This window comes from Camellia sinensis, chromosome 10, assembly GCF_055761805.1.
Source record: "Camellia sinensis isolate YWXY chromosome 10, ASM5576180v1, whole genome shotgun sequence".
Lineage (NCBI taxonomy): Eukaryota > Viridiplantae > Streptophyta > Magnoliopsida > Ericales > Theaceae > Camellia > Camellia sinensis.
Window position 1 is genome coordinate 102,168,557 of NC_138970.1, and position 13,059 is coordinate 102,181,615.

At 36.6% G+C, this 13,059-nt stretch overlaps 1 long non-coding RNA gene across 2 annotated transcripts; it reads left to right on the forward strand.

The window, feature by feature from the left end:
* The first annotated feature begins 2,466 nt into the window (after positions 1-2,466).
* LOC114270353 (uncharacterized) lies at positions 2,467-7,659 on the forward strand. 2 transcript variants are annotated; one of them, XR_014342428.1, is made up of 6 exons: positions 2,467-2,975; positions 6,036-6,237; positions 6,353-6,528; positions 6,608-6,772; positions 6,876-6,965; positions 7,276-7,659. It is a non-coding gene; the product is annotated as an uncharacterized LOC114270353 (long non-coding RNA). The 2 variants fall into 2 exon arrangements; XR_014342427.1 differs by having other exon boundaries at positions 2,469-2,975; positions 6,036-6,256.
* The last annotated feature ends 5,400 nt before the right edge of the window (positions 7,660-13,059 follow it).

Below are 13,059 nucleotides of genomic sequence, written 5' to 3' on the forward strand. Positions count from 1 at the left end.
TGCCATATATTGAGTTTTGGCTACTAAAATAATTTAGCCGCCGAATAAAAAATAATTTTTTTTTTTCTTTGGCGACCAAAAAAAATTGGTCGTTAAAAACTTATTTTCAGCAACTAAAAAAAATTAGTCGCCAAATTAATACTTTTAGCGACTAATATTTTAGTCGCCGTTGATTGAGATTTAGCGACTAAAAAAGTTTGTTGCGAAAGTACCTTTTCTGTGACTAATCTGGTCTTTTGGTCGCCAAGAGTTTGGGAGGAAATTTGAGACGTAGAGGCGGGAATTGAAAGCCCTGACTCCCATGATAAAAAAATCAAAAAAATCAAAAGCCTTGACTCTCAAGATCAATCTATAGCCAATGGTTCTAATCATAAAGGAAGAACAAAGAACGCCATTAGTGGCATGGGTTAGTCAAAGAAGCTCTTCCATTCTCTGGAATTCCTAAAATTCTAAGGTTTCAATAATTCATTGATGTCGATGGAGTCTCCACAGTTTACCAAAGGGGTTTCGTCTAGGGCTAAGGATGTAGTTAGGGATTCGAAATCACTAGCGTTATTTGGTTTGGGGCAAACTGAATCGGGTTTGAGCTTAGAGCAAGGGGAATAGAAAATTTCCTCTGAGGAGGTTCATTCGATTAGTGTTAACAGATTGACGATGGGGGGTGAAGGGAGTCTTAGCCCTAGTTCAAGGTCGTTCGTTGCTTCTATGGAGGGCCTTTGATCAGAAATTGTTGCGATGGATGCTCTTGGTCCTGATGAACGAGGTTCAACTAGAGGTAGGGTTTCAAATTGGCGTTCGGATGTGGTAATTTCTCAGTCTCAGGCTATTGAGGACCTGCGGGCTAGGCTCAACACCATGAAAGCAAATATGTTGGGGGTTTCGAGGGAGGATCTGGTACCCATTGCTCAAGAGGAAATATCCACTCTTGCACTTTAGCGTTCAACCTGCTTCAGACTAAGTGGTCGGACATTGTTGAAATGGAAGGGGGAGAAGAGGCTGTTAGTGATCGATTCAAGGACCCACCTGATAACCTGGTTGTGGCTAGGGCTAGAAATTTGGTGTCAAAGCTTGAGTGATGCGAGTCCACCCTATTATATTGTGTGAGAGGGTGAGTTTGTGGGTTGAGTGATTTGCAGCACTGCTACTGTTTTCTCTCACAGTTTGCTCTTACAGGTTCCTAGCTGGCCCAGTTCTTTAGGGATTGTGAATTTCAGATGGTGCGCGTTCCTAACCTAAAATTTATTTAAATCGCAGCTTAACTCTAGTTTCTCCAAAATATACACTAAATAGATCTTGTTTTATGGTTTTTCTTGTTGTGGTTAGTTGAACTGTGCATGAACATGTAAAATACCACAAAATGCTTCTACACCAAACATTTTCCCATTGAACATCAGTGGGCACAGTTATTGGAATTTATGCTAATTTTACTCTGTTTTCAGATTTCAAGTTAAAATCGCTTTTAATTATTATTATTATTATTTTAGAATCAAACATTTAGCTAAGATTCTAGATCTTACAAAATTGCATCATGTTACCTAGGCTTGCATTGTTCAACATCAGAAAATTTAGGACCCCATGTTAATGCAATTGCATTTTGACCTATGAAACACTCATGACATTCATTGATTTGAGGCAGCATGCTAGGTCAATTTTAAAACACATCCTAACACTTGACTTATGCAATATACTCAGGAAAAATATAGTTGTGTGAGTACAGAGCAATGATTGCACTGATGATATCAATTTTCAATCAGCAACACTCCACTTATGTTGTGTTTGAGTCATGAATTTGGATAGGGATTTGAGGAGAGAAAAGAAAAGTAGTGGACAATGTGAAACAATTTCTGCTTATAATTCATTAATATTTTCCTTCCCATTTCCTTTGCCTACCCAAATCCAAGATCTAAACACGGGCTTAATCTGTCCTAGGAACCAATTAACCACAGCTATGCTCTGTACACTAAATCCCCAAGTTTTGTCTTTGGAAATTGCCAGGCATAATAAACCTCTAACAATCAAAATAAAAAAAATAAAAAAAAAGTAGTTAAAAGAAAACAAGAAAGAAAAGAACAAAAAGTTCTTGCTCCGTCACTAGTTCATTAGGAGTATTTGCTCAGTTATGGCCTTTTAAGATAAGTAAATTACGTTGTTGTTTCTGTCATCAGTGTCCTGATTCAAATGTGATTAACTTCCTTGTTTCATTAGCGGGTTTTGGTGGAAAATTTGAAGAAACATGCTTATAAAAATGTGAATGATTTGGTTTCACTTGATGAGGCATCAGCATTTGGTTCCACTTGAATTTTTTCATAATTGCTTTTGCTTAGTCTTACTTCTTGCATTAATCAAAATGGCTAAGGAAACTATTACTCTTTCTTTTCTTTTCTTTTTTTTCTTTTAAAATCAAGTTTGCCTTTATAGTTAAACTATAGGAAAAAAGGAAAGAAATAAAAAGCATTGGAGTCTAGTGTCGTATTCCCCAAATTGCTAAGAGTATTGAGGTTGGATTTACGCTTTAAAACATTAGTTTCATCCATTTGTTTCAATAACCCATGCTTTGCTATGTCATAAGCATGAGACACCATACTACATAAATTGTTTGTAGAGAGTGCTAAGTTGAAGTTGCTGCAAAGCGATAAATATTAAGCTGAAGCAATTTTCTCATCATGATTGTTTACATTTTTTGAAGTTGTGGTTGAGAAAATGGGACTTCCTGATGGATTGGATTCTGGTACATCTAGAGGTTATGGTGATGTTTTACGTAAGTTACAATTATAATTGACTTCTGTTTATGTTGTTTACTAAACATGTTTACGTGATTGCTAATGTGTTCCATTTAATTTTATGTAATTGAAGGTTGTTGTCGGGCGTGGAGTAAGATTGAAAAATGGATTGCCACTCTTGAGTTTGACCATGATAGGAAATCGATGGGAGTTATAGTGAGTTCCAGCTCATGAAGAAAGTCATTGCTTGTAAAGGTGCATACACCACATTTTCCCTTCCTCACTCTTCTTTCATTCAGCCACGTGGAGTTTTAAAGTTTTTAATTCCATATATTGTCACACAGGAGAAACTAATTTTCTGATAAGAATTGCAAAACTATAAAATGTGGTTCCACCATTTAATCTTTGTTTCAATTTTTTTCGTCTCTTTGCTAGTATTTTTTTGCTACTTCAACTTGCGTTCAAGATAGATTGTGAACAAATTTACTTGGAACTTTAATGGGGAAGAGTATGATGAATGGGCGCCCAATGAACAAACAGAAAAAAGGGTTAACGGACCATGGGATCTTGCTACAATTTCTGCACTTCTAATACTGATCTGGAAACACTAAGTTATTTAACTTCTAAAAGGATTCACACAGTGGTCTAATTTTTGACTTGCAATCATTTTCCAATTGTTTGCACTCTAGCTTAGTGGAGTATTTTTTTATTTTAGTCTTTTACTAGGTAAGACATGGTGGTAATTAAATTTCCTGTTTGGCTACAAGACCTGGTAATTTAATCTCTGTTTAGAATGCCTTTGCAGTATGAGAGTAGCAATGATGTGATATTTAATGGACGTTACATGTAGATAGATAGAGATAGTGTCTATATATAATTAAATAATTGAACATAGCTACACTTGTTCAAGTATAGGCTACAATATGATCAATACAATACCCAAAGCAAAGTAATTAGATTAATTATTTGATCATACTTTGTCTATGACTTACTTGAGAATGTTAATATCTTGATGAAGTATATAGAATTTCAAATATCTTGAGAATGTTAGTAGCAGTTAATAACTATTTTAAGGGTGATAAAGCTGGTAAAGGACGGAATGGTATCTGCAGAGGCAACTCTCTGGCCTCTAAATCTCGCAAGATATTCCTGAAAACTATGGATTTGAAATGGATGATAGATTTGCAGATTCACTATTTCAATTTTTCATTTGAAATGCATATTGGCCTCTAATTTCTAAGGGTAGATTAACAATACTCATTTGAAGTTGATGATCATACTAATGATGTTCCCCTTCAGCTACCAGCTGGACATGTTTGTTTCAGTGTTAATTTCTCTCCAACAAAGAGTTCCATTTATAGTTTTTAATGTTTTTCCTCTAGACTTCACTTATGGTCTCCATAATACTACATTCTGAACACTTTTAAATATTTTTGAGTTTATAGCATTGTTGTATCGTTAAACTTACTCTCATTGATCCTCTAATCCTGATGGATTGAAGATTGTCATCGAGAAGTCTGTACTCATACATCATCCAATCGGTTTTGATGCCCTTGGGAGGACAACCTCCGTAGAACAAAAGAGCTTTCTTCATCCCAACACACTATGATCCATAAGAGGAAAGGATCGGTTTATCAGTTCCAGTGGCTTTCCAATAACTTGATGATGCCGCTCCATTAGGGCGAGCCCCATTTGGATATTTTCGGTCCCTTGGGGTAAAAAAAAAAACCACTCACTCTTCCCAAACAAGGCCTTATAAAACAGAAAATGTAATTTTTTATTTCTATTTTTGAAAATAGTAGTAAAACTCGAATCCAGCCATAAAATAGATAAAGGACTATACCTGGAACTTCCCAAGGATTGAACTTGTAGAGATCAATCTCAACTACTATGGAAACTATTGGATTTGAAGGAGATGAGACTTTCTTTTTCAAATAATGGGTGATGAGTTCTTCATCGGTGGGATGGAATTGAAAACCAGGAGGGAGAATAGGATTTGACATAATGATGCCTTCCATTGATAGATTCATAAATATTTTCACAAACTTTCTTCCATTTTCTTGGAAAGAAAATGTATATATAGCAAAGGAGATTGAAAAATAATATAGGATCGTGAAAGATCACAATGTCATAACATAGTGTTTATGTCATTGTTGGCCTGTGATATATTCCTCCATTATTTTTAGAGATGCCTTGTCTTCTGTTCTAAGTTGCAGCATTATAAATTCTTTTCATTGTTCTTTTTTTTTTTTTGTCAACAATTAAAATTAACCACATATTTTTTCTTTCAATTTTTTTTAGGTGTGCAATTTAATGGGTAAATTTTCAACACAAGTTTGAACATTAGAGAGTCCAAAAATGTCTTAAAATGAAAATTTTGGTGGTGAAAATAAGTACATATTCAAATTTGAGAAAAATAAATTTGATAATGAAATGAATTCCATATTGAAAATACATTAAGGAATAGTGTAATGTAGTTTATTTCAAGAGGAGAAAGATAGCAGCATATATGACAGATTAATTTGAAGGATCTAGAAAGGGGATATAAGAGAATAATACATTGGATTTTTGATGTGCCTTGTACATTGAATTTAATTTGTGCATTTCTTATCATCATTAGACTAATATAAATTAATTTTCATTATCATTATTTGGGTTGCATTCTAAATCGGGCAAGTCCAAGGCAAACAGGTCGTTACTCATATACTTAGGTAGTGTTTCGTTCGTAGGAATACATTTAGACACGATTAAAATGACTATAGTCAGTTTAGTATCACTTATAAATTAACTTATTTAGCTTATTTGATTAAAATAAGTTGAGTAATTTCAAATTATAACTTATTTTTTAAGCTTATTTAGACATGATTTATTACTTGAATATTTTCAAGACTAATTTGCAGCCTCTACAGAATACTACTTACAGCCAGTTTGTTTTATCTACAAGACTAATTTGCACACAGATCATTCAGAACCATTGATTTCCTTGGCAATCTTCACACACATTGCCATAGGACAGTTTGTTTTAATTGCATTGGAGACAATGTGTAACAGCATATCCTTCATGCAAAGCCATTTCACCAGTTGGAAATGTCACAAACACGAATTAGGATTACACTGTTCCAAAGTATCTACACTATGCCAAACTCAATTGGGATCCAATTTACACTAAATCACCCATATATGGAATCAAACCTATATTTTCCATGGAAGCTCTGACTAATCCTGATTTAGTTATTTTATAAGCTTTTGGTAATAGCTGCCAAATAAGTGATATTCTTTGTTAATAGAATACTAGTTAACAGAATACTTTCACAGATTGGGACATAAATGTCAGATAAATGATGAAATCCTCTCTTCACCAACATTTGAAATCCTCCCATCTGAATATCCTCCTGCTTGTGATATTCCTGAAAACTATGGATTTGAAATGGATGATAGATATTCAGAGCCTGGAGACTTGGATGATGAAGATGATCCATGGAAGCCTTTGAATCCCTATGAACCCGGGAATTTGACGGTAAAACCTTTTAAAAAAGGTTGTTCAAGCTTTTTGTTTCTTTGCTTACTTTTTTTTCCTTGCTTCTTCTTGTGCTCTTAATCTTGTTCAACTTCTTTATTCTGTTTCTGAGCAGTGAAATCTTTTAGAAGGCAGGGGATTAATTCCACTAAACGGATATCCATAACTATTTAGTTCCCTCTCGCAAGAATGCATGGTACCATTAGTTCAAAGTTCAGTGATATATGGAAAGCACGGTGTCATGCCTCAGAGAGACAACAAGAATCCCAATCTCCTTGAAAATCTGAAAAGGTTGGTTTGTTGGTTGTTTAATATTGTCTCCTTAAACGGTCTAGTTTTTGTTAAATGATGCCTGATGTTTTATTTACAGTTGAGAAATTCACTTATTCATGGAGGACGTGAAACTTGTGAATCATTTTGTGATCCCAATGATGACAATGATTATGATAATGGAGGCTTTGATTTTGGTCCATCTGATTTTGACATGCCAGAGAATGCATACGAGTATGAAGAAGTACCTCTGCAGCCTGAAAAGGTTAGACAGACCTCTAGTATATTCAGATATATTTACATCATGAAGCTGGCAATAACAAAATCGGCATTTATGTTGCATTGCTTATTTGTTGATATTTATGCAGCACGATGATGGCGGTGTTTGTTTTGAAACCAATGAACATGAAGATCCAAGTTCTCAAGCCAGCCTAGAAGATCTTTGTTGATCTCACCTAGTAAGATTAGATTTCTCTGACATGTGATGTGATGAAAATTGATTATTATATTGCATAATTTGTCTACTACCTTTTGTTTGATTATTGTGAGAGAAATTTCTTATCTTTTCTGATTCTTGTTTAATTTCAAAAATATTTATACATAATTTACATCATTTTGTATTAGTTGAGGGCATTAATATTACCAAATGAATCAAGTTTGGACTTAATTAAATACATTGTTCCGCTTATTTTCTAAAACTTATGCTTTTGGGACAGTTGGTGATGCAATAATTTGATCTTTGTTCTTTTTTATCATCAATCTTTCAAGGTCTATGAGAGATCTCTGTCAGGTTCTGGTGTTAGCCCAAATGCAGCTGTTGCTGCTCAGTTTGTGAGAGCTGAAATGCTTCCAAGTGGCTATTTCATTCGGCCATGCAAGGGTGGAGGGTCAATTATCCATAAAGTTGATATGTTAGTTTGGATCAGCTGCCAAGCAAGTTGATATGTTAAATCATTGAAGAAGGTGAAAGGCTTCAAGTTTTGTGTCATATTGGACTTCAAAGAGGATATAGCTTTTGAGAAGACATGCTTACTAAATTCAATTTGACTTGAACATGCCCTGTGCTACACTACGGTTACATATTTTCATCTTTATTTTAAATGGAATTCAATTATTGTTTGATGATTTAGTGAAGTTACAAGAAAGGAAATTTGTTAACTATTGTTCCTAAGCTTTTTCTTTTTTAAATGTTATTGTTTCTTAAATGTGGTTGGGTTGAATGAATTTTGTTTTAGTCATTGGATTGAATGTTTATAAACAAAAATTCATTGTTCTAAAAAAAAAAAAAAAAAAAAAAGAGATTTGGCAACTAAAAAATTTGTTGGCAAATTCTACACTTTTGCAACTAAAATCATTGGTCTGCAATTCCTTACCTTTTGGCAACTAAATTGTTAGTCGGTGATTCCTCGACTTTTGGCGACTAATCTGTTTGGTCGTGGAATATGACAATTGGCGACTAAGATATTTGGTCGGGAAAATATCACTTTTCGCGACCAAAGTGTTTTAGCAACAAAATGGATTAGTCGCAGTAATGATATATTTAGCGACCAAAAATTTAGTCGGTAAATCCAACTTTTCCTGACCAACAAAAATTTTGGTCGCGAATTACTTTTGCCGACCCTCAATTGGCGACCAAAAAAATTGGTCGCGGATACCTTTTGCCGACTAAAAATGGGCTTTTAGCGACCAATTTTCTGGTCGGTAAAGGTGTTATTTCTTGTAGTGGATGATTTACTTACCTGGGCTTTCCACATCTGTTTTATGGTGTGTATTATTGTTGCCTGTATCTGAAAAACAAAATAGTTAAGAGGTCAATCAAACTTTCTTTTTTTTTATCGGCAAAAGAAATTGTTTTGATATATCAATTGCTTACAATGAGAGACATGTATTTAGTAAAATTTATAATTTTGGAATTTACTCGTCGAGTTTATCAAAGAAGATCAATCTTGGATGTGAAATTATGTAAAAAGAAAAACAACTGCGATATTTTGAGTAACTGAGAAATTTCATAGTGGCTGTGTAGAAACTGTGAAATTTCACAGTTTTTGTTCATAAATTGAAATATATTTAACTGACAAATTTTTTGGTTAATAGTGAAAATTCTCAGCTATCATCAAAATTTCTTAGTTAACAACAAAGAAATTTCATAGTTTTCTACTACAAAATCATTTTTCCCCCTTTTAAAATGTTATAGTAAATATAGATTTTGTTTAACGTATCTTTGCAAATAGGTTCCAAGAATATAAATTTTATGGAAAATGTTTTGGATAATTAAGTTACTGAATTTTAAATTTTTATGAAAAATGTTGTGGATAATTATACTTATGGAGGATTTCTATCCAAACCAAATGCTCCAGTAACATTGATACATGAATATTATTACTAATAACAAGATAATTTGCAATTATGAATTACGTTGATGATTTTCTATTAAACTGATGCAAATATATCAGATAATTTCATAAAAAAATGGGTAAATTGTACAAAGAGTCCCTATAGTTTATACGATGTGTCAATTTGGTCATTGTAATTTCAATTTACTCGATTTTGCCCCTTAATTTAAGAAATTGTGTCATATTAGTCCAATAAATAACGATTGTTAAGTTAATTTAATTGAAGGTAAAACAATGTATCAATTTGGTCCCTGTACTTTACACGATATGTCAATTTGGTCCCTGTACTTTACACGATATGTCAATTTGGTCCCTATTGTTATAATTTTCTCGATTTTGACAGGGACCAAATTGACACATTGTTTGACTTTCCGTTAAATTAACTTAACAACCATTATTTATTGGACTAAAATGACACAATCCGTTAAATTAAGAGGCAAAATCGAGCAAATTAAAACAACAGGGACCAAATTGACACATCTTGTAAACTATAGAAACTATTTCCATAATTTTCCCCAAAAAAAATGTCCTGACTGATGATTTGCTTACCTTTGCTTTTTCGATTTGTTTGTTGTTGTCTGTTATTCTTTTTCGTATCTGAAAAAGAAAATCGTTTGGTATTAGTGAACAAAATTTATGGGGTCTTGTTAATCAATTTTTTTCCCTTTTATAAACTGATCATTATACAATCAAAATCATATTACTTTAAGAATTAACAAATTGTAGAGGGACAGGGAAAAAAAGTATTAATTTTTTTAAAATTTTAATATATATATATTCCCTTCATGTTTTCTTTATTTTCACAAATGTTTTGTCAAATCCAATATCCAAAGACTACTTAAGTCAATTTTAGTTTATGAAGTCTAGAAGGCTATCAACCTATTGTCAAATTGAATTTATGTCATGTATCGCTAAAATTCTAATATGATATCAGGACCAAGTTTTGGGGGCTTCACAAAGCAAATCTTCGTCTCAATATATATGGCTAGTAGCAGCTGAATTTAAAAATTAGTAATACTCCATTCCTTAGACTTAAATGGTACAATTGTAAAAAATAAAATAATTTTTTTTGATTACTCTAACAACATGTTACAATAATTTTGTATCTGACTAAGAAAGATGTTAGCTATTTGAATCTTCCCACTTACATGTCTCTCAATTTTGATTGTGTAAGAGGGGCTAATTTGAGCCCACTAAATTATTTAGGCCCAATAGCCCAAGATTAGTGGGCCCGAATTTATCGCAAGTCCAAGAATCGATGGGCCCAGATTTATCGCCATCAAACGGATTGAATCGCTGTAAGCCTCGAAAGGGTTCGGGTCCACGAACATAGAGACTTACTCGGGCCCGGACTCGAAAAGGTATTAAGCAAGCCTAGAGATCCGAGGCACTCGGACTCGAAAGGATTCGGACCCACGAATCTAGAGATCCGAAGTACTTGGCTTCGAACGGATTCAGACGCAATCTAGAAGTCGCTCCGTTAATGAGTCCCAGAATACTTGCGGGCTCGGAGCTTTCCGGGATCTACGCACCAGAACCATGGGCGTAATGGAGTTCGAACAAAGGACCCGATCCCGAGGACGGTGAGTGGAGACAAATTCACTCTTCGGTTAAACTAGCCTATACTCGGGTCGAGGTGGCACGACCCCGGGGGGTCCATGAGACTCGGCAATATTTTTGCGGCAGGACGTCCTCTGGGACTACCCCTGACCCTTTGGGATGATTGGGGATCATTGGTTAGGTGTGGCTAAGAAGAAGGGTTCGCCGAGGGAGTGATCTCCTCTTCGGGGTTTTCTCATCCTCGGAGAAGTCACCTCCTCGGAGAAGTCACCTCCTCGGAGAGGTCACCTCCTCGGACAAGGTGGTTAGAGAGAATATCCCCCATGTGCCTTGCACATGGGCTCCATCCTATATCATGAGGTGCCTATAAATAGCACCCACCCATAGCTTTACAAGGGATGGATTTTGGAGATTTTTAACTCTTGGGAAAGAACTAATTTCCCTTCTCCATTATCAACCTTGAGAGTGAAAGTGGGAGATCAATGGGAGAGCCTTGCCATTATTCTATTCTCTAGCCATTTTGCCTTCTTCTTCACCCAATCTCTTATCTCCATCATCTCCTTTGTTGTTGTGTTCCTAAGTTGAGATTATTGAAGAATCTAAGCCTCTCATCATATTCTAGAGAATTTGAAGTTGTTCTTCAAGGATCTTTGAAGATCTTCGAATTTTCCAACTCCTTTCTTGAACCCTCTCCTACATTTTGGCGACTCCGCTGGGGAGGCGGATTGGTTAATGGTCTCAACGAGATCTGGAATCCACACAACTCCAACAAGGATGGCGGGAGAAGATGAAGTTCACCAACAAGGATCCTCTAATGGTGGTGATGACAGAACCATGACTCCAGATCAACCACTTTTGCTTGAAGCCATTCAAGGACTTCAGAATACTCAGCAAGAGATTCTTACCACTCTTCAGAATCTCACTCACACCATGTTGGTGATGAGTTCTAACTTTGCACCGGCGCCAAACGGAAATCAAACTGGTGGTGGAGTTATTCCCGCCGGAGCGCAAAATCAAATCCAAGGAGAAGTAGGCCCCAATCAGCCTATGGCTCATGGCAACACGGCCACAGTAACACATGCTCAAACCACAGTAGGCGGCAGCAGTTTGCCCATACCCGGTCTCCATGGCGTGCCAAGCCAAGATCCAATGGTGACTAGGGGAGTTTCTGGTGTAATGAACGGCACTCCAACGACTGCTGGTGTCCAGGAAAACATAAGGAGCATGATGGCGCAAAAGGGAGCTATGCCCGTACCTAATCTTGTTACGCCACCAGTGAATGTTACCCAAGCACCAAGCGGGCCTCCTTTGGTGCCAACAACAAATCTGCAAGCACAACCCGGTATAGCGGCGCCGTGCGGTGGACTCTATGGGCCTCAATTCAATATCCCATCACCGACTGGCTTGTCTATAGGCGCTGATGGCCAGTATCGTCAAATGTCCTCACCAATGATGAATTCGCAGCACCAGAATGGCCAAGACGCCCCTAGCTCAGTCTTCGGGTACATAAGCCAAGTCCCGGGAATACCACCATCAAACTCTCTCCCTCAACAGTTTCTCACTCTCGCCGATGTGCAGGCCATGTTCGATCTCGAACGGGGCAAGAGGACCTTACCCTCTTTGCCTGATCCAGATGTCAAGCCACCTTACCCCATTGAGATGCTGAGCTATCCATACCCTGAGGGGTATACAGTGCCGAAGTTCATCAAGTTCGACGGCAAACAAGGAAATGCCCGAGAACATGTTGTGCGATTCATCGAGACTCTAGGTATTCATGGTTCAAACCACGTCCTCCGACTGAGAGAATTCTCTAAGTCCCTCACCGACCGAGCATATAGTTGGTATGTTAATTTGGCCCCAAACTCTGTCCGAAGTTGGGAGGAAATGGTTAACAAATTCCACTCCAAGTTCTTTCAAGTGGCGGAGAAGGTGACCACACTTACATTGTGTAAAGAGAAGCAACAAGAAAGTGAAGACATCCTTGACTACGTCAAAAGGTTTCAGGACAAGGCCGTGGATTGTCATGAAGCAGTTGAGGAGAGTTATCTGGTTCAAATTTGTCTAGAAGGGGCATTGAGCAGGTACAAAATGTTTCTAGTTAACCACAAGCTACCCACCTTCTCGGCATTAATAGAAGCAGCTCGGAACATTAGCATTCCTCAGGCTCAAGAGTCCGGATTTAAAGCTAGTTACAAGACTAGTTTCAAGTCATCTCGTGGACCTATCGTTGCTGCTGCCTCTGCCCCGGATACCCGAAATTCACAAGGAGGAGGTCATAGAGGCCAGAAAAGAAAGCAATATAATGGTGAAAAGGGGAATGTTTCTTATCCATGTGGAATCGAGGAAGTGAAAGCTCTAGTTAAGGAATGGGTGGCTGACGGAGAGCTAAAATTGCCTTATGTTGAAGAAATGCCATCAAAAAAGGACCGTGAGAGCCCTGAATTTTGTGTCTACCATCGTACATTGAAACATCCGACAGAGAAGTGTTGGACTCTCAGGAAAATCTTCAGAGATAAAGTCGAGGCAGACGAATTGAGGTTCAAAAAGCGAGGGACTCAAGACATCCGAGAACAACCATATCCTCAACACCGAGACAAGG